This window comes from Lissotriton vulgaris, chromosome 4_1 (assembly GCF_964263255.1).
Source record: "Lissotriton vulgaris chromosome 4_1, aLisVul1.2, whole genome shotgun sequence".
Classification (NCBI taxonomy): domain Eukaryota; kingdom Metazoa; phylum Chordata; class Amphibia; order Caudata; family Salamandridae; genus Lissotriton; species Lissotriton vulgaris.
Genome location: NC_141691.1, coordinates 538,261,747 through 538,283,745, shown reverse-complemented (window position 1 = coordinate 538,283,745; position 21,999 = coordinate 538,261,747). Strand labels below are relative to the sequence as shown.

The 21,999-nt window shown below is 33.3% G+C and overlaps 13 non-coding genes across 13 annotated transcripts; 9 read left to right on the top strand and 4 right to left on the bottom strand.

Moving 5' to 3' along the window:
• The first annotated feature begins 714 nt into the window (after nt 1–714).
• Nucleotides 715–786, top strand: TRNAQ-CUG (transfer RNA glutamine (anticodon CUG)). The gene has a single exon. It is a non-coding gene; the product is annotated as a tRNA-Gln (tRNA).
• A 2,444-nt stretch (nt 787–3,230) lies between these two features.
• On the top strand, nt 3,231–3,302 carry TRNAQ-CUG (transfer RNA glutamine (anticodon CUG)). Its single transcript has one exon. It is a non-coding gene; the product is annotated as a tRNA-Gln (tRNA).
• An 825-nt stretch (nt 3,303–4,127) lies between these two features.
• Nucleotides 4,128–4,199, bottom strand: TRNAQ-UUG (transfer RNA glutamine (anticodon UUG)). Its single transcript has one exon. It is a non-coding gene; the product is annotated as a tRNA-Gln (tRNA).
• Nucleotides 4,200–5,745: 1,546 nt separating this feature from the next.
• Nucleotides 5,746–5,817, top strand: TRNAQ-CUG (transfer RNA glutamine (anticodon CUG)). Its single transcript has one exon. It is a non-coding gene; the product is annotated as a tRNA-Gln (tRNA).
• A 2,444-nt stretch (nt 5,818–8,261) lies between these two features.
• TRNAQ-CUG (transfer RNA glutamine (anticodon CUG)) lies at nt 8,262–8,333 on the top strand. The gene has a single exon. It is a non-coding gene; the product is annotated as a tRNA-Gln (tRNA).
• Nucleotides 8,334–10,777: 2,444 nt separating this feature from the next.
• TRNAQ-CUG (transfer RNA glutamine (anticodon CUG)) lies at nt 10,778–10,849 on the top strand. The gene has a single exon. It is a non-coding gene; the product is annotated as a tRNA-Gln (tRNA).
• An 825-nt stretch (nt 10,850–11,674) lies between these two features.
• TRNAQ-UUG (transfer RNA glutamine (anticodon UUG)) lies at nt 11,675–11,746 on the bottom strand. Its single transcript has one exon. It is a non-coding gene; the product is annotated as a tRNA-Gln (tRNA).
• A 1,547-nt stretch (nt 11,747–13,293) lies between these two features.
• TRNAQ-CUG (transfer RNA glutamine (anticodon CUG)) lies at nt 13,294–13,365 on the top strand. Its single transcript has one exon. It is a non-coding gene; the product is annotated as a tRNA-Gln (tRNA).
• Nucleotides 13,366–14,190: 825 nt separating this feature from the next.
• TRNAQ-UUG (transfer RNA glutamine (anticodon UUG)) lies at nt 14,191–14,262 on the bottom strand. The gene has a single exon. It is a non-coding gene; the product is annotated as a tRNA-Gln (tRNA).
• A 1,547-nt stretch (nt 14,263–15,809) lies between these two features.
• On the top strand, nt 15,810–15,881 carry TRNAQ-CUG (transfer RNA glutamine (anticodon CUG)). The gene has a single exon. It is a non-coding gene; the product is annotated as a tRNA-Gln (tRNA).
• A 2,444-nt stretch (nt 15,882–18,325) lies between these two features.
• On the top strand, nt 18,326–18,397 carry TRNAQ-CUG (transfer RNA glutamine (anticodon CUG)). The gene has a single exon. It is a non-coding gene; the product is annotated as a tRNA-Gln (tRNA).
• An 824-nt stretch (nt 18,398–19,221) lies between these two features.
• Nucleotides 19,222–19,293, bottom strand: TRNAQ-UUG (transfer RNA glutamine (anticodon UUG)). Its single transcript has one exon. It is a non-coding gene; the product is annotated as a tRNA-Gln (tRNA).
• A 1,546-nt stretch (nt 19,294–20,839) lies between these two features.
• Nucleotides 20,840–20,911, top strand: TRNAQ-CUG (transfer RNA glutamine (anticodon CUG)). Its single transcript has one exon. It is a non-coding gene; the product is annotated as a tRNA-Gln (tRNA).
• Nucleotides 20,912–21,999: the final 1,088 nt, after the last annotated feature.

The following is a 21,999-nucleotide window of genomic DNA, read 5'->3' as shown; positions in this document are numbered from 1 at the left end:
AACATTTGTACTATCTGAATGATACCGTCATTGTGGTTCTCTAGGTTTGATTTAAGAACACATCTCTTTCAAAATGTGCTATATTCGCCTTATCAATAGTGTAGAAATCTTCAAAAAGGAATGCTGGGAATCAGCCCTCTGAAATGCATTTGAGAAAAACAGGATAGGATTTTGTAATGTCGCACTATTTTGTGTAGGAATCTGATGTAAAAGTATTATAAAGTTCGTATTTCTGTAACTTGTTCAAGCTGTTGGACATTTTGAAAGGAGTCAACATTTGTCTCGTTCAACCTACTGGTATTGGATTGGAACTATCAATAACAAAAGATGACAGAAATGTAAAAGGTTGAGATTAGTAAAATAGTACCTCAAAGAATTGGACTGGTACCTTTGCATGCAAAGTCCAAAGTGCCAACCGTTGCTCTTTGGAGCCACCCATGTGAGAGACAGCGAAATGGATGTAGTAGTTTGGAAATGTAGAATGTTTTAATATTCTTCAGTCAAATATGATCATTATTTTGTAAATTGCATGTCCTGATAAACGTTTGCACATTTAACACTGTTATGGAGAATGTAGCTGAAAAGAATCAAATCACATTGTAGCTCTTTACACTATGAGCATTCAACTGAGTTATCTTTTCATCAATGTAAGAAAAGCCCCTGCACTGATGCGCTCTCTTTTGTCTCAATGGAAAAATCCTTCATGCATGGCAGGGTTCCATGGTGTAATGGTTAGCACTCTGGACTCTGAATCCAGTGATCCGAGTTCAAATCTCGGTGGGACCTGCTTGAATTATGAGATTTAATATTTCACTAATTTCTTAGAATTTGGACTTGGAAAAACATAACGTCAAAGTTTTATACTGAAACTTATCAACGTATAAGTATGTATCTATGTACAGATGGCTATATCCATCTAGATAGCGATAATACAATATAAAGAAATGAATTATTCATAAACATGAGTACTGAAGCTGAAAACTAAAAACTGTTCTTTCCCATCCACAATTGATGCAAGAGGTTCTTTTCCTTTCTCATCTTTATGATCAGTAATAAGATAGTTAATTTTGCTGATTTCTTATCTGACAACATTCTTAACTTACACAGTGCATTTAATTGTGAATTTCTTTGAAAGAGGAATTCAGATTAATACATTTGACATGTCTTTCGAAAGATTCTACTTTGTGGTTATGGATCTACTTTAGAAAAACAGAGTGTAAATATCTGTGTGTCTTAATTTCAAGATTGTTATTTAAAAGTTCATCTCTTCTGTCCCCAAAATACACAATTTGATTCCTCAAGTTTTCTTTTAATGAAGGCTTTCCAATTTAAAAAGTTCCTTGTTCCCCTTATCAATAACAGTAAGATTTAAACAAGTAATATCTTGCATCAGCTTCTTGTGATGAGTTGAGAAAACAGAGTCAGCTCACAAAATGTCTCATTATTTTGAGCCATTTTATTTCCATGTTTTCTAAAAGTTCTATCATTTGCTCACATCAAATAGACTTTAAAAATACAATCAATAAATTAATGTTTCACTCTACCCGTGTTAGATTTATGATATTTATGAATACACTTGACAGAAAAAGATTTGGTCATAAGTCACGAAAGTGGTCCCACCGAGATTTGAACTCCGATCCTTGGATTCAAAGTCCAAAGTGCTAACCATTACACCATGGAACCTCCCATGTGACAGGGGAGCAAATTGCTGCAGCAATGTGGACATTTCACATTTTTTATTTTCTACAGTCAAAGACAAACAGAATTACATAACTTTTCTATTCTGTTCAACTTTTGCCTATTGAACTATGTTAGGGAAGGATGTTGCACAAAGGACTCAAGTAACGCTATGACTCTGTTGAACAGTACTTTTTATGTGAGATAAGATTTTGCATTAAAAGATAAGATTCCCCCGTGAATGCAATCTCTTCTGCCAAAATGGAAAGCTCAACCTGGTACAGGTGGGTTGATGGTGTTATGCTTGTCAATCTGGACTCTGAAAACAGGGATCTAAGTACAAAGCTCAGTGGGACTTATCTAAACTTTACGATTTTTTTTCCATTCAGTTCTTAGAAGTATTAATTGGAAAAACATCTCATTTACTTATAAACTTGTACGTATCAACTTATATGTATGTATCTCCCTATATATCGCTATATGTCTATGTATTTTTATCGGAAAATATAAATATATACATTATAAAAATATGTATAATTAATAGAGGTGAAAATAAAGAACAGTTGTTGCCTCTCCGCATTTGAAACATGAGCTTCTTCTCCTTCCTCTTCTATATGTCCTGAAATTGAGATAGTCACTTTTTAATCAATTTTGATCTAACAGCATAGTTGATTTGTACAAAGCATATCATACGATCTGTGAATAATTCTAAAAAAGAAAATTAGATCAGTACCTTTGAGGCCTCCAAGCAAAAGCTTATATTTCATGATTGCAGATCGACTGTTGAAAATCAGCATGAGAAATGTTTTATTTCACAATTTCCATACTAATATACAAAAAACATTTGTACTATCTGAATGATACCGTCATTGTGGTTCTCTAGGTTTGATTTAAGAACACATCTCTTTCAAAATGTGCTATATTCGCCTTATCAATAGTGTAGAAATCTTCAAAAAGGAATGCTGGGAATCAGCCCTCTGAAATGCATTTGAGAAAAACAGGATAGGATTTTGTAATGTCGCACTATTTTGTGTAGGAATCTGATGTAAAAGTATTATAAAGTTCGTATTTCTGTAACTTGTTCAAGCTGTTGGACATTTTGAAAGGAGTCAACATTTGTCTCGTTCAACCTACTGGTATTGGATTGGAGCTATCAATAACAAAAGATGACAGAAATATAAAAGGTTGAGATTAGTAAAATAGTACCTCAAAGAATTGGACTGGTACCTTTGCATGCAAAGTCCAAAGTGCCAACCGTTGCTCTTTGGAGCCACCCATGTGAGAGACAGAGAAATGGATGTAGTAGTTTGGAAATGTAGAATGTTTTAATATTCTTCAGTCAAATATGATCATTATTTTGTAAATTGCATGTCCTGATAAACGTTTGCACATTTAACACTGGTATGGAGAATGTAGCTGAAAAGAATCAAATCACATTGTAGCTCTTTACACTATGAGCATTCAACTGAGTTATCTTTTCATCAATGTAAGAAAAGCCCCTGCACTGATGCGCTCTCTTTTGTCTCAATGGAAAAATCCCTCATGTATGGCAGGGTTCCATGGTGTAATGGTTAGCACTCTGGACTCTGAATCCAGCGATCCGAGTTCAAATCTCGGTGGGACCTACTTGAATTTTGAGATTTAATATTTCACTAATTTCTTAGAATTTGGACTTGGAAAAACATAACGTCAAAGTTTTATACTGTAACTTATCAACGTATAAGTATGTATCTATGTACAGATGGCTATATCCATCTAGATAGCGATAATACAATATAAAGAAATGAAAAATTCATAAACATAAGTACTGAAGCTGAAAACTAAAAACTGTTCTTTCCCATCCACAATTTAAGCAAGAGGTTCTTTTCCTTTCTCATCTTTATGATCAGTAATAAGATAGTTAATTTTGCTGATTTCTTATCTGACAACATTCTTAACTTACACAGTGCATTTAATTGTGAATTTCTTTGAAAGAGGAATTCAGATTAATACATTTGACATGTCTTTCGAAAGATTCTACTTTGTGGTTATGGATCTACTTTAGAAAAACAGAGTGTAAATATCTGTGTGTCTTAATTTCAAGATTGTTATTTAAAAGTTCATCTCTTCTGTCCCCAAAATACACAATTTGATTCCTCAAGTTTTCTTTTAATGAAGGCTTTCCAATTAAAAAAGTTCCTTGTTCCCCTTATCAATAACAGTAAGATTTAAACAAGTAATATCTTGCATCAGCCTCTTGTGATGAGTTGAGAAAACAGAGTCAGCTCACAAAATGTCTCATTATTTTGAGCCATTTTATTTCCATGTTTTCTAAAAGTTCTATCATTTGCTCACATCAAATAGACTTTAAAAATACAATCAATAAATTAATGTTTCACTCTACCCGTGTTAGATTTATGATATTTATGAATACATTTGACAGAAAAAGATTTGGTCATAAGTCACGAAAGTGGTCCCACCGAGATTTGAACTCGGATCCTTAGATTCAAAGTCCAAAGTGCTAACCATTACACCATGGAACCTCCCATGTGACAGGGGAGCAAATTGCTGCAGCAATGTGGACATTTCACATTTTTTATTTTCTACAGTCAAAGACAAACAGAATTACATAACTTTTCTATTCTGTTCAACTTTTGCCTATTGAACTATGTTAGGGAAGGATGTTGCACAAAGGACTCATGTAACGCTATGACTCTGTTGAACAGTACTTTTTATGTGAGATAAGATTTTGCAATAAAAGATAAGATTCCCCCATGAATGCAATCTCTTCTGCCAAAATGGAAAGCTCAACCTGGTACAGGTGGGTTGATGGTGTTATGCTTGTCAATCTGGACTCTGAAAACAGGGATCTAAGTACAAAGCTCAGTGGGACTTATCTAAACTTTACGATTTTTTTCCATTCAGTTCTCAGAAGTATTAATTGGAAAAACATCTCATTTACTTATAAACTTGTACGTATCAACTTATATGTATGTATCTCCCTATATATCGCTATATGTCTATGTATTTTTATCGGAAAATATAAATATATACATTATAAAAATATGTATAATTAATAGAGGTGAAAATAAAGAACAGTTGTTGCCTCTCCGCATTTGAAACATGAGCTTCTTCTCCTTCCTCTTCTATATGTCCTGAAATTGAGATAGTCACTTTTTAATCAATTTTGATCTAACAGCATAGTTGATTTGTACAAAGCATATCATACGATCTGTGAATAATTCAAAAAAAGAAAATTAGATCAGTACCTTTGAGGCCTCCAAGCAAAAGCTTATATTTCATGATTGCAGATAGACTGTTGAAAATCAGCATGAGAAATGTTTTATTTCACAATTTCCATACTAATATACAAAAAACATTTGTACTATCTGAATGATACCGTCATTGTGGTTCTCTAGGTTTGATTTAAGAACACATCTCTTTCAAAATGTGCTATATTCGCCTTATCAATAGTGTAGAAATCTTCAAAAAGGAATGCTGGGAATCAGCCCTCTGAAATGCATTTGAGAAAAACAGGATAGGATTTTGTAATGTCGCACTATTTTGTGTAGGAATCTGATGTAAAAGTATTATAAAGTTCGTATTTCTGTAACTTGTTCAAGCTGTTGGACATTTTGAAAGGAGTCAACATTTGTCTCGTTCAACCTACTGGTATTGGATTGGAACTATCAATAACAAAAGATGACAGAAATGTAAAAGGTTGAGATTAGTAAAATAGTACCTCAAAGAATTGGACTGGTACCTTTGCATGCAAAGTCCAAAGTGCCAACCGTTGCTCTTTGGAGCCACCCATGTGAGAGACAGCGAAATGGATGTAGTAGTTTGGAAATGTAGAATGTTTTAATATTCTTCAGTCAAATATGATCATTATTTTGTAAATTGCATGTCCTGATAAACGTTTGCACATTTAACACTGTTATGGAGAATGTAGCTGAAAAGAATCAAATCACATTGTAGCTCTTTACACTATGAGCATTCAACTGAGTTATCTTTTCATCAATGTAAGAAAAGCCCCTGCACTGATGCGCTCTCTTTTGTCTCAATGGAAAAATCCTTCATGCATGGCAGGGTTCCATGGTGTAATGGTTAGCACTCTGGACTCTGAATCCAGTGATCCGAGTTCAAATCTCGGTGGGACCTGCTTGAATTATGAGATTTAATATTTCACTAATTTCTTAGAATTTGGACTTGGAAAAACATAACGTCAAAGTTTTATACTGAAACTTATCAACGTATAAGTATGTATCTATGTACAGATGGCTATATCCATCTAGATAGCGATAATACAATATAAAGAAATGAATTATTCATAAACATAAGTACTGAAGCTGAAAACTAAAAACTGTTCTTTCCCATCCACAATTTATGCAAGAGGTTCTTTTCCTTTCTCATCTTTATGATCAGTAATAAGATAGTTAATTTTGCTGATTTCTTATCTGACAACATTCTTAACTTACACAGTGCATTTAATTGTGAATTTCTTTGAAAGAGGAATTCAGATTAATACATTTGACATGTCTTTCGAAAGATTCTACTTTGTGGTTATGGATCTACTTTAGAAAAACAGAGTGTAAATATCTGTGTGTCTTAATTTCAAGATTGTTATTTAAAAGTTCATCTCTTCTGTCCCCAAAATACACAATTTGATTCCTCAAGTTTTCTTTTAATGAAGGCTTTCCAATTTAAAAAGTTCCTTGTTCCCCTTATCAATAACAGTAAGATTTAAACAAGTAATATCTTGCATCAGCTTCTTGTGATGAGTTGAGAAAACAGAGTCAGCTCACAAAATGTCTCATTATTTTGAGCCATTTTATTTCCATGTTTTCTAAAAGTTCTATCATTTGCTCACATCAAATAGACTTTAAAAATACAATCAATAAATTAATGTTTCACTCTACCCGTGTTAGATTTATGATATTTATGAATACACTTGACAGAAAAAGATTTGGTCATAAGTCACGAAAGTGGTCCCACCGAGATTTGAACTCCGATCCTTGGATTCAAAGTCCAAAGTGCTAACCATTACACCATGGAACCTCCCATGTGACAGGGGAGCAAATTGCTGCAGCAATGTGGACATTTCACATTTTTTATTTTCTACAGTCAAAGACAAACAGAATTACATAACTTTTCTATTCTGTTCAACTTTTGCCTATTGAACTATGTTAGGGAAGGATGTTGCACAAAGGACTCAAGTAACGCTATGACTCTGTTGAACAGTACTTTTTATGTGAGATAAGATTTTGCATTAAAAGATAAGATTCCCCCGTGAATGCAATCTCTTCTGCCAAAATGGAAAGCTCAACCTGGTACAGGTGGGTTGATGGTGTTATGCTTGTCAATCTGGACTCTGAAAACAGGGATCTAAGTACAAAGCTCAGTGGGACTTATCTAAACTTTACGATTTTTTTTCCATTCAGTTCTTAGAAGTATTAATTGGAAAAACATCTCATTTACTTATAAACTTGTACGTATCAACTTATATGTATGTATCTCCCTATATATCGCTATATGTCTATGTATTTTTATCGGAAAATATAAATATATACATTATAAAAATATGTATAATTAATAGAGGTGAAAATAAAGAACAATTGTTGCCTCTCCGCATTTGAAACATGAGCTTCTTCTCCTTCCTCTTCTATATGTCCTGAAATTGAGATAGTCACTTTTTAATCAATTTTGATCTAACAGCATAGTTGATTTGTACAAAGCATATCATACGATCTGTGAATAATTCAAAAAAAGAAAATTAGATCAGTACCTTTGAGGCCTCCAAGCAAAAGCTTATATTTCATGATTGCAGATAGACTGTTGAAAATCAGCATGAGAAATGTTTTATTTCACAATTTCCATACTAATATACAAAAAACATTTGTACTATCTGAATGATACCGTCATTGTGGTTCTCTAGGTTTGATTTAAGAACACATCTCTTTCAAAATGTGCTATATTCGCCTTATCAATAGTGTAGAAATCTTCAAAAAGGAATGCTGGGAATCAGCCCTCTGAAATGCATTTGAGAAAAACAGGATAGGATTTTGTAATGTCGCACTATTTTGTGTAGGAATCTGATGTAAAAGTATTATAAAGTTCGTATTTCTGTAACTTGTTCAAGCTGTTGGACATTTTGAAAGGAGTCAACATTTGTCTCGTTCAACCTACTGGTATTGGATTGGAACTATCAATAACAAAAGATGACAGAAATGTAAAAGGTTGAGATTAGTAAAATAGTACCTCAAAGAATTGGACTGGTACCTTTGCATGCAAAGTCCAAAGTGCCAACCGTTGCTCTTTGGAGCCACCCATGTGAGAGACAGCGAAATGGATGTAGTAGTTTGGAAATGTAGAATGTTTTAATATTCTTCAGTCAAATATGATCATTATTTTGTAAATTGCATGTCCTGATAAACGTTTGCACATTTAACACTGTTATGGAGAATGTAGCTGAAAAGAATCAAATCACATTGTAGCTCTTTACACTATGAGCATTCAACTGAGTTATCTTTTCATCAATGTAAGAAAAGCCCCTGCACTGATGCGCTCTCTTTTGTCTCAATGGAAAAATCCTTCATGCATGGCAGGGTTCCATGGTGTAATGGTTAGCACTCTGGACTCTGAATCCAGTGATCCGAGTTCAAATCTCGGTGGGACCTGCTTGAATTATGAGATTTAATATTTCACTAATTTCTTAGAATTTGGACTTGGAAAAACATAACGTCAAAGTTTTATACTGAAACTTATCAACGTATAAGTATGTATCTATGTACAGATGGCTATATCCATCTAGATAGCGATAATACAATATAAAGAAATGAATTATTCATAAACATAAGTACTGAAGCTGAAAACTAAAAACTGTTCTTTCCCATCCACAATTTATGCAAGAGGTTCTTTTCCTTTCTCATCTTTATGATCAGTAATAAGATAGTTAATTTTGCTGATTTCTTATCTGACAACATTCTTAACTTACACAGTGCATTTAATTGTGAATTTCTTTGAAAGAGGAATTCAGATTAATACATTTGACATGTCTTTCGAAAGATTCTACTTTGTGGTTATGGATCTACTTTAGAAAAACAGAGTGTAAATATCTGTGTGTCTTAATTTCAAGATTGTTATTTAAAAGTTCATCTCTTCTGTCCCCAAAATACACAATTTGATTCCTCAAGTTTTCTTTTAATGAAGGCTTTCCAATTTAAAAAGTTCCTTGTTCCCCTTATCAATAACAGTAAGATTTAAACAAGTAATATCTTGCATCAGCTTCTTGTGATGAGTTGAGAAAACAGAGTCAGCTCACAAAATGTCTCATTATTTTGAGCCATTTTATTTCCATGTTTTCTAAAAGTTCTATCATTTGCTCACATCAAATAGACTTTAAAAATACAATCAATAAATTAATGTTTCACTCTACCCGTGTTAGATTTATGATATTTATGAATACACTTGACAGAAAAAGATTTGGTCATAAGTCACGAAAGTGGTCCCACCGAGATTTGAACTCCGATCCTTGGATTCAAAGTCCAAAGTGCTAACCATTACACCATGGAACCTCCCATGTGACAGGGGAGCAAATTGCTGCAGCAATGTGGACATTTCACATTTTTTATTTTCTACAGTCAAAGACAAACAGAATTACATAACTTTTCTATTCTGTTCAACTTTTGCCTATTGAACTATGTTAGGGAAGGATGTTGCACAAAGGACTCAAGTAACGCTATGACTCTGTTGAACAGTACTTTTTATGTGAGATAAGATTTTGCATTAAAAGATAAGATTCCCCCGTGAATGCAATCTCTTCTGCCAAAATGGAAAGCTCAACCTGGTACAGGTGGGTTGATGGTGTTATGCTTGTCAATCTGGACTCTGAAAACAGGGATCTAAGTACAAAGCTCAGTGGGACTTATCTAAACTTTACGATTTTTTTTCCATTCAGTTCTTAGAAGTATTAATTGGAAAAACATCTCATTTACTTATAAACTTGTACGTATCAACTTATATGTATGTATCTCCCTATATATCGCTATATGTCTATGTATTTTTATCGGAAAATATAAATATATACATTATAAAAATATGTATAATTAATAGAGGTGAAAATAAAGAACAATTGTTGCCTCTCCGCATTTGAAACATGAGCTTCTTCTCCTTCCTCTTCTATATGTCCTGAAATTGAGATAGTCACTTTTTAATCAATTTTGATCTAACAGCATAGTTGATTTGTACAAAGCATATCATACGATCTGTGAATAATTCTAAAAAAGAAAATTAGATCAGTACCTTTGAGGCCTCCAAGCAAAAGCTTATATTTCATGATTGCAGATCGACTGTTGAAAATCAGCATGAGAAATGTTTTATTTCACAATTTCCATACTAATATACAAAAAACATTTGTACTATCTGAATGATACCGTCATTGTGGTTCTCTAGGTTTGATTTAAGAACACATCTCTTTCAAAATGTGCTATATTCGCCTTATCAATAGTGTAGAAATCTTCAAAAAGGAATGCTGGGAATCAGCCCTCTGAAATGCATTTGAGAAAAACAGGATAGGATTTTGTAATGTCGCACTATTTTGTGTAGGAATCTGATGTAAAAGTATTATAAAGTTAGTATTTCTGTAACTTGTTCAAGCTGTTGGACATTTTGAAAGGAGTCAACATTTGTCTCGTTCAACCTACTGGTATTGGATTGGAGCTATCAATAACAAAAGATGACAGAAATATAAAAGGTTGAGATTAGTAAAATAGTACCTCAAAGAATTGGACTGGTACCTTTGCATGCAAAGTCCAAAGTGCCAACCGTTGCTCTTTGGAGCCACCCATGTGAGAGACAGAGAAATGGTTGTAGTAGTTTGGAAATGTAGAATGTTTTAATATTCTTCAGTCAAATATGATCATTATTTTGTAAATTGCATGTCCTGATAAACGTTTGCACATTTAACACTGTTATGGAGAATGTAGCTGAAAAGAATCAAATCACATTGTAGCTCTTTACACTATGAGCATTCAACTGAGTTATCTTTTCATCAATGTAAGAAAAGCCCCTGCACTGATGCGCTCTCTTTTGTCTCAATGGAAAAATCCCTCATGTATGGCAGGGTTCCATGGTGTAATGGTTAGCACTCTGGACTCTGAATCCAGCGATCCGAGTTCAAATCTCGGTGGGACCTACTTGAATTATGAGATTTAATATTTCACTAATTTCTTAGAATTTGGACTTGGAAAAACATAACGTCAAAGTTTTATACTGTAACTTATCAACGTATAAGTATGTATCTATGTACAGATGGCTATATCCATCTAGATAGCGATAATACAATATAAAGAAATGAAAAATTCATAAACATAAGTACTGAAGCTGAAAACTAAAAACTGTTCTTTCCCATCCACAATTTAAGCAAGAGGTTCTTTTCCTTTCTCATCTTTATGATCAGTAATAAGATAGTTAATTTTGCTGATTTCTTATCTGACAACATTCTTAACTTACACAGTGCATTTAATTGTGAATTTCTTTGAAAGAGGAATTCAGATTAATACATTTGACATGTCTTTCGAAAGATTCTACTTTGTGGTTATGGATCTACTTTAGAAAAACAGAGTGTAAATATCTGTGTGTCTTAATTTCAAGATTGTTATTTAAAAGTTCATCTCTTCTGTCCCCAAAATACACAATTTGATTCCTCAAGTTTTCTTTTAATGAAGGCTTTCCAATTAAAAAAGTTCCTTGTTCCCCTTATCAATAACAGTAAGATTTAAACAAGTAATATCTTGCATCAGCCTCTTGTGATGAGTTGAGAAAACAGAGTCAGCTCACAAAATGTCTCATTATTTTGAGCCATTTTATTTCCAGGTTTTCTAAAAGTTCTATCATTTGCTCACATCAAATAGACTTTAAAAATACAATCAATAAATTAATGTTTCACTCTACCCGTGTTAGATTTATGATATTTATGAATACACTTGACAGAAAAAGATTTGGTCATAAGTCATGAAAGTGGTCCCACCGAGATTTGAACTCGGATCCTTGGATTCAAAGTCCAAAGTGCTAACCATTACACCATGGAACCTCCCATGTGACAGGGGAGCAAATTGCTGCAGCAATGTGGACATTTCACATTTTTTATTTTCTACAGTCAAAGACAAACAGAATTACATAACTTTTCTATTCTGTTCAACTTTTGCCTATTGAACTATGTTAGGGAAGGATGTTGCACAAAGGACTCAAGTAACGCTATGACTCTGTTGAACAGTACTTTTTATGTGAGATAAGATTTTGCATTAAAAGATAAGATTCCCCCGTGAATGCAATCTCTTCTGCCAAAATGGAAAGCTCAACCTGGTACAGGTGGGTTGATGGTGTTATGCTTGTCAATCTGGACTCTGAAAACAGGGATCTAAGTACAAAGCTCAGTGGGACTTATCTAAACTTTACGATTTTTTTTCCATTCAGTTCTTAGAAGTATTAATTGGAAAAACATCTCATTTACTTATAAACTTGTACGTATCAACTTATATGTATGTATCTCCCTATATATCGCTATATGTCTATGTATTTTTATCGGAAAATATAAATATATACATTATAAAAATATGTATAATTAATAGAGGTGAAAATAAAGAACAATTGTTGCCTCTCCGCATTTGAAACATGAGCTTCTTCTCCTTCCTCTTCTATATGTCCTGAAATTGAGATAGTCACTTTTTAATCAATTTTGATCTAACAGCATAGTTGATTTGTACAAAGCATATCATACGATCTGTGAATAATTCTAAAAAAGAAAATTAGATCAGTACCTTTGAGGCCTCCAAGCAAAAGCTTATATTTCATGATTGCAGATCGACTGTTGAAAATCAGCATGAGAAATGTTTTATTTCACAATTTCCATACTAATATACAAAAAACATTTGTACTATCTGAATGATACCGTCATTGTGGTTCTCTAGGTTTGATTTAAGAACACATCTCTTTCAAAATGTGCTATATTCGCCTTATCAATAGTGTAGAAATCTTCAAAAAGGAATGCTGGGAATCAGCCCTCTGAAATGCATTTGAGAAAAACAGGATAGGATTTTGTAATGTCGCACTATTTTGTGTAGGAATCTGATGTAAAAGTATTATAAAGTTAGTATTTCTGTAACTTGTTCAAGCTGTTGGACATTTTGAAAGGAGTCAACATTTGTCTCGTTCAACCTACTGGTATTGGATTGGAGCTATCAATAACAAAAGATGACAGAAATATAAAAGGTTGAGATTAGTAAAATAGTACCTCAAAGAATTGGACTGGTACCTTTGCATGCAAAGTCCAAAGTGCCAACCGTTGCTCTTTGGAGCCACCCATGTGAGAGACAGAGAAATGGTTGTAGTAGTTTGGAAATGTAGAATGTTTTAATATTCTTCAGTCAAATATGATCATTATTTTGTAAATTGCATGTCCTGATAAACGTTTGCACATTTAACACTGTTATGGAGAATGTAGCTGAAAAGAATCAAATCACATTGTAGCTCTTTACACTATGAGCATTCAACTGAGTTATCTTTTCATCAATGTAAGAAAAGCCCCTGCACTGATGCGCTCTCTTTTGTCTCAATGGAAAAATCCCTCATGTATGGCAGGGTTCCATGGTGTAATGGTTAGCACTCTGGACTCTGAATCCAGCGATCCGAGTTCAAATCTCGGTGGGACCTACTTGAATTATGAGATTTAATATTTCACTAATTTCTTAGAATTTGGACTTGGAAAAACATAACGTCAAAGTTTTATACTGTAACTTATCAACGTATAAGTATGTATCTATGTACAGATGGCTATATCCATCTAGATAGCGATAATACAATATAAAGAAATGAAAAATTCATAAACATAAGTACTGAAGCTGAAAACTAAAAACTGTTCTTTCCCATCCACAATTTAAGCAAGAGGTTCTTTTCCTTTCTCATCTTTATGATCAGTAATAAGATAGTTAATTTTGCTGATTTCTTATCTGACAACATTCTTAACTTACACAGTGCATTTAATTGTGAATTTCTTTGAAAGAGGAATTCAGATTAATACATTTGACATGTCTTTCGAAAGATTCTACTTTGTGGTTATGGATCTACTTTAGAAAAACAGAGTGTAAATATCTGTGTGTCTTAATTTCAAGATTGTTATTTAAAAGTTCATCTCTTCTGTCCCCAAAATACACAATTTGATTCCTCAAGTTTTCTTTTAATGAAGGCTTTCCAATTAAAAAAGTTCCTTGTTCCCCTTATCAATAACAGTAAGATTTAAACAAGTAATATCTTGCATCAGCCTCTTGTGATGAGTTGAGAAAACAGAGTCAGCTCACAAAATGTCTCATTATTTTGAGCCATTTTATTTCCAGGTTTTCTAAAAGTTCTATCATTTGCTCACATCAAATAGACTTTAAAAATACAATCAATAAATTAATGTTTCACTCTACCCGTGTTAGATTTATGATATTTATGAATACACTTGACAGAAAAAGATTTGGTCATAAGTCATGAAAGTGGTCCCACCGAGATTTGAACTCGGATCCTTGGATTCAAAGTCCAAAGTGCTAACCATTACACCATGGAACCTCCCATGTGACAGGGGAGCAAATTGCTGCAGCAATGTGGACATTTCAAATTTTTTATTTTCTACAGTCAAAGACAAACAGAATTACATAACTTTTCTATTCTGTTCAACTTTTGCCTATTGAACTATGTTAGGGAAGGATGTTGCACAAAGGACTCAAGTAACGCTATGACTCTGTTGAACAGTACTTTTTATGTGAGATACGATTTTGCAATAAAAGATAAGATTCCCCCGTGAATGCAATCTCTTCTGCCAAAATGGAAAGCTCAACCTGGTACAGGTGGGTTGATGGTGTTATGCTTGTCAATCTGGACTCTGAAAACAGGGATCTAAGTACAAAGCTCAGTGGGACTTATCTAAACTTTACGATTTTTTTTCCATTCAGTTCTTAGAAGTATTAATTGGAAAAACATCTCATTTACTTATAAACTTGTACGTATCAACTTATATGTATGTATCTCCCTATATATCGCTATATGTCTATGTATTTTTATCGGAAAATATAAATATATACATTATAAAAATATGTATAATTAATAGAGGTGAAAATAAAGAACAGTTGTTGCCTCTCCGCATTTGAAACATGAGCTTCTTCTCCTTCCTCTTCTATATGTCCTGAAATTGAGATAGTCACTTTTTAATCAATTTTGATCTAACAGCATAGTTGATTTGTACAAAGCATATCATACGATCTGTGAATAATTCTAAAAAAGAAAATTAGATCAGTACCTTTGAGGCCTCCAAGCAAAAGCTTATATTTCATGATTGCAGATCGACTGTTGAAAATCAGCATGAGAAATGTTTTATTTCACAATTTCCATACTAATATACAAAAAACATTTGTACTATCTGAATGATACCGTCATTGTGGTTCTCTAGGTTTGATTTAAGAACACATCTCTTTCAAAATGTGCTATATTCGCCTTATCAATAGTGTAGAAATCTTCAAAAAGGAATGCTGGGAATCAGCCCTCTGAAATGCATTTGAGAAAAACAGGATAGGATTTTGTAATGTCGCACTATTTTGTGTAGGAATCTGATGTAAAAGTATTATAAAGTTCGTATTTCTGTAACTTGTTCAAGCTGTTGGACATTTTGAAAGGAGTCAGCATTTGTCTCGTTCAACCTACTGGTATTGGATTGGAACTATCAATAACAAAAGATGACAGAAATGTAAAAGGTTGAGATTAGTAAAATAGTACCTCAAAGAATTGGACTGGTACCTTTGCATGCAAAGTCCAAAGTGCCAACCGTTGCTCTTTGGAGCCACCCATGTGAGAGACAGCGAAATGGATGTAGTAGTTTGGAAATGTAGAATGTTTTAATATTCTTCAGTCAAATATGATCATTATTTTGTAAATTGCATGTCCTGATAAACGTTTGCACATTTAACACTGTTATGGAGAATGTAGCTGAAAAGAATCAAATCACATTGTAGCTCTTTACACTATGAGCATTCAACTGAGTTATCTTTTCATCAATGTAAGAAAAGCCCCTGCACTGATGCGCTCTCTTTTGTCTCAATGGAAAAATCCTTCATGCATGGCAGGGTTCCATGGTGTAATGGTTAGCACTCTGGACTCTGAATCCAGTGATCCGAGTTCAAATCTCGGTGGGACCTGCTTGAATTATGAGATTTAATATTTCACTAATTTCTTAGAATTTGGACTTGGAAAAACATAACGTCAAAGTTTTATACTGAAACTTATCAACGTATAAGTATGTATCTATGTACAGATGGCTATATCCATCTAGATAGCGATAATACAATATAAAGAAATGAATTATTCATAAACATAAGTACTGAAGCTGAGAACTAAAAACTGTTCTTTCCCATCCACAATTTATGCAAGAGGTTCTTTTCCTTTCTCATCTTTATGATCAGTAATAAGATAGTTAATTTTGCTGATTTCTTATCTGACAACATTCTTAACTTACACAGTGCATTTAATTGTGAATTTCTTTGAAAGAGGAATTCAGATTAATACATTTGACATGTCTTTCGAAAGATTCTACTTTGTGGTTATGGATCTACTTTAGAAAAACAGAGTGTAAATATCTGTGTGTCTTAATTTCAAGATTGTTATTTAAAAGTTCATCTCTTCTGTCCCCAAAATACACAATTTGATTCCTCAAGTTTTCTTTTAATGAAGGCTTTCCAATTTAAAAAGTTCCTTGTTCCCCTTATCAATAACAGTAAGATTTAAACAAGTAATATCTTGCATCAGCTTCTTGTGATGAGTTGAGAAAACAGAGTCAGCTCACAAAATGTCTCATTATTTTGAGCCATTTTATTTCCATGTTTTCTAAAAGTTCTATCATTTGCTCACATCAAATAGACTTTAAAAATACAATCAATAAATTAATGTTTCACTCTACCCGTGTTAGATTTATGATATTTATGAATACACTTGACAGAAAAAGATTTGGTCATAAGTCACGAAAGTGGTCCCACCGAGATTTGAACTCCGATCCTTGGATTCAAAGTCCAAAGTGCTAACCATTACACCATGGAACCTCCCATGTGACAGGGGAGCAAATTGCTGCAGCAATGTGGACATTTCACATTTTTTATTTTCTACAGTCAAAGACAAACAGAATTACATAACTTTTCTATTCTGTTCAACTTTTGCCTATTGAACTATGTTAGGGAAGGATGTTGCACAAAGGACTCAAGTAACGCTATGACTCTGTTGAACAGTACTTTTTATGTGAGATAAGATTTTGCATTAAAAGATAAGATTCCCCCGTGAATGCAATCTCTTCTGCCAAAATGGAAAGCTCAACCTGGTACAGGTGGGTTGATGGTGTTATGCTTGTCAATCTGGACTCTGAAAACAGGGATCTAAGTACAAAGCTCAGTGGGACTTATCTAAACTTTACGATTTTTTTTCCATTCAGTTCTTAGAAGTATTAATTGGAAAAACATCTCATTTACTTATAAACTTGTACGTATCAACTTATATGTATGTATCTCCCTATATATCGCTATATGTCTATGTATTTTTATCGGAAAATATAAATATATACATTATAAAAATATGTATAATTAATAGAGGTGAAAATAAAGAACAGTTGTTGCCTCTCCGCATTTGAAACATGAGCTTCTTCTCCTTCCTCTTCTATATGTCCTGAAATTGAGATAGTCACTTTTTAATCAATTTTGATCTAACAGCATAGTTGATTTGTACAAAGCATATCATACGATCTGTGAATAATTCTAAAAAAGAAAATTAGATCAGTACATTTGAGGCCTCCAAGCAAAAGCTTATATTTCATGATTGCAGATCGACTGTTGAAAATCAGCATGAGAAATGTTTTATTTCACAATTTCCATACTAATATACAAAAAACATTTGTACTATCTGAATGATACCGTCATTGTGGTTCTCTAGGTTTGATTTAAGAACACATCTCTTTCAAAATGTGCTATATTCGCCTTATCAATAGTGTAGAAATCTTCAAAAAGGAATGCTGGGAATCAGCCCTCTGAAATGCATTTGAGAAAAACAGGATAGGATTTTGTAATGTCGCACTATTTTGTGTAGGAATCTGATGTAAAAGTATTATAAAGTTCGTATTTCTGTAACTTGTTCAAGCTGTTGGACATTTTGAAAGGAGTCAACATTTGTCTCGTTCAACCTACTGGTATTGGATTGGAACTATCAATAACAAAAGATGACAGAAATGTAAAAGGTTGAGATTAGTAAAATAGTACCTCAAAGAATTGGACTGGTACCTTTGCATGCAAAGTCCAAAGTGCCAACCGTTGCTCTTTGGAGCCACCCATGTGAGAGACAGCGAAATGGATGTAGTAGTTTGGAAATGTAGAATGTTTTAATATTCTTCAGTCAAATATGATCATTATTTTGTAAATTGCATGTCCTGATAAACGTTTGCACATTTAACACTGTTATGGAGAATGTAGCTGAAAAGAATCAAATCACATTGTAGCTCTTTACACTATGAGCATTCAACTGAGTTATCTTTTCATCAATGTAAGAAAAGCCCCTGCACTGATGCGCTCTCTTTTGTCTCAATGGAAAAATCCTTCATGCATGGCAGGGTTCCATGGTGTAATGGTTAGCACTCTGGACTCTGAATCCAGTGATCCGAGTTCAAATCTCGGTGGGACCTGCTTGAATTATGAGATTTAATATTTCACTAATTTCTTAGAATTTGGACTTGGAAAAACATAACGTCAAAGTTTTATACTGAAACTTATCAACGTATAAGTATGTATCTATGTACAGATGGCTATATCCATCTAGATAGCGATAATACAATATAAAGAAATGAATTATTCATAAACATAAGTACTGAAGCTGAAAACTAAAAACTGTTCTTTCCCATCCACAATTTATGCAAGAGGTTCTTTTCCTTTCTCATCTTTATGATCAGTAATAAGATAGTTAATTTTGCTGATTTCTTATCTGACAACATTCTTAACTTACACAGTGCATTTAATTGTGAATTTCTTTGAAAGAGGAATTCAGATTAATACATTTGACATGTCTTTCGAAAGATTCTACTTTGTGGTTATGGATCTACTTTAGAAAAACAGAGTGTAAATATCTGTGTGTCTTAATTTCAAGATTGTTATTTAAAAGTTCATCTCTTCTGTCCCCAAAATACACAATTTGATTCCTCAAGTTTTCTTTTAATGAAGGCTTTCAATTTAAAAAGTTCCTTGTTCCCCTTATCAATAACAGTACGATTTAAACAAGTAATATCTTGCATCAGCTTCTTGTGATGAGTTGAGAAAACAGAGTCAGCTCACAAAATGTCTCATTATTTTGAGCCATTTTATTTCCATGTTTTCTAAAAGTTCTATCATTTGCTCACATCAAATAGACTTTAAAAATACAATCAATAAATTAATGTTTCACTCTACCCGTGTTAGATTTATGATATTTATGAATACATTTGACAGAAAAAGATTTGGTCATAAGTCACGAAAGTGGTCCCACCGAGATTTGAACTCGGATCCTTAGATTCAAAGTCCAAAGTGCTAACCATTACACCATGGAACCTCCCATGTGACAGGGGAGCAAATTGCTGCAGCAATGTGGACATTTCACATTTTTTATTTTCTACAGTCAAAGACAAACAGAATTACATAACTTTTCTATTCTGTTCAACTTTTGCCTATTGAACTATGTTAGGGAAGGATGTTGCACAAAGGACTCAAGTAACGCTATGACTCTGTTGAACAGTACTTTTTATGTGAGATAAGATTTTGCAATAAAAGATAAGATTCCCCCATGAATGCAATCTCTTCTGCCAAAATGGAAAGCTCAACCTGGTACAGGTGGGTTGATGGTGTTATGCTTGTCAATCTGGACTCTGAAAACAGGGATCTAAGTACAAAGCTCAGTGGGACTTATCTAAACTTTACGATTTTTTTCCATTCAGTTCTTAGAAGTATTAATTGGAAAAACATCTCATTTACTTATAAACTTGTACGTATCAACTTATATGTATGTATCTCCCTATATATCGCTATATGTCTATGTATTTTTATCGGAAAATATAAATATATACATTATAAAAATATGTATAATTAATAGAGGTGAAAATAAAGAACAGTTGTTGCCTCTCCGCATTTGAAACATGAGCTTCTTCTCCTTCCTCTTCTATATGTCCTGAAATTGAGATAGTCACTTTTTAATCAATTTTGATCTAACAGCATAGTTGATTTGTACAAAGCATATCATACGATCTGTGAATAATTCAAAAAAAGAAAATTAGATCAGTACCTTTGAGGCCTCCAAGCAAAAGCGTATATTTCATGATTGCAGATAGACTGTTGAAAATCAGCATGAGAAATGTTTTATTTCACAATTTCCATACTAATATACAAAAAACATTTGTACTATCTGAATGATACCGTCATTGTGGTTCTCTAGGTTTGATTTAAGAACACATCTCTTTCAAAATGTGCTATATTCGCCTTATCAATAGTGTAGAAATCTTCAAAAAGGAATGCTGGGAATCAGCCCTCTGAAATGCATTTGAGAAAAACAGGATAGGATTTTGTAATGTCGCACTATTTTGTGTAGGAATCTGATGTAAAAGTATTATAAAGTTCGTATTTCTGTAACTTGTTCAAGCTGTTGGACATTTTGAAAGGAGTCAACATTTGTCTCGTTCAACCTACTGGTATTGGATTGGAACTATCAATAACAAAAGATGACAGAAATGTAAAAGGTTGAGATTAGTAAAATAGTACCTCAAAGAATTGGACTGGTACCTTTGCATGCAAAGTCCAAAGTGCCAACCGTTGCTCTTTGGAGCCACCCATGTGAGAGACAGCGAAATGGATGTAGTAGTTTGGAAATGTAGAATGTTTTAATATTCTTCAGTCAAATATGATCATTATTTTGTAAATTGCATGTCCTGATAAACGTTTGCACATTTAACACTGTTATGGAGAATGTAGCTGAAAAGAATCAAATCACATTGTAGCTCTTTACACTATGAGCATTCAACTGAGTTATCTTTTCATCAATGTAAGAAAAGCCCCTGCACTGATGCGCTCTCTTTTGTCTCAATGGAAAAATCCTTCATGCATGGCAGGGTTCCATGGTGTAATGGTTAGCACTCTGGACTCTGAATCCAGTGATCCGAGTTCAAATCTCGGTGGGACCTGCTTGAATTATGAGATTTAATATTTCACTAATTTCTTAGAATTTGGACTTGGAAAAACATAACGTCAAAGTTTTATACTGAAACTTATCAACGTATAAGTATGTATCTATGTACAGATGGCTATATCCATCTAGATAGCGATAATACAATATAAAGAAATGAATTATTCATAAACATAAGTACTGAAGCTGAGAACTAAAAACTGTTCTTTCCCATCCACAATTTATGCAAGAGGTTCTTTTCCTTTCTCATCTTTATGATCAGTAATAAGATAGTTAATTTTGCTGATTTCTTATCTGACAACATTCTTAACTTACACAGTGCATTTAATTGTGAATTTCTTTGAAAGAGGAATTCAGATTAATACATTTGACATGTCTTTCGAAAGATTCTACTTTGTGGTTATGGATCTACTTTAGAAAAACAGAGTGTAAATATCTGTGTGTCTTAATTTCAAGATTGTTATTTAAAAGTTCATCTCTTCTGTCCCCAAAATACACAATTTGATTCCTCAAGTTTTCTTTTAATGAAGGCTTTCCAATTTAAAAAGTTCCTTGTTCCCCTTATCAATAACAGTAAGATTTAAACAAGTAATATCTTGCATCAGCTTCTTGTGATGAGTTGAGAAAACAGAGTCAGCTCACAAAATGTCTCATTATTTTGAGCCATTTTATTTCCATGTTTTCTAAAAGTTCTATCATTTGCTCACATCAAATAGACTTTAAAAATACAATCAATAAATTAATGTTTCACTCTACCCGTGTTAGATTTATGATATTTATGAATACACTTGACAGAAAAAGATTTGGTCATAAGTCACGAAAGTGGTCCCACCGAGATTTGAACTCCGATCCTTGGATTCAAAGTCCAAAGTGCTAACCATTACACCATGGAACCTCCCATGTGACAGGGGAGCAAATTGCTGCAGCAATGTGGACATTTCACATTTTTTATTTTCTACAGTCAAAGACAAACAGAATTACATAACTTTTCTATTCTGTTCAACTTTTGCCTATTGAACTATGTTAGGGAAGGATGTTGCACAAAGGACTCAAGTAACGCTATGACTCTGTTGAACAGTACTTTTT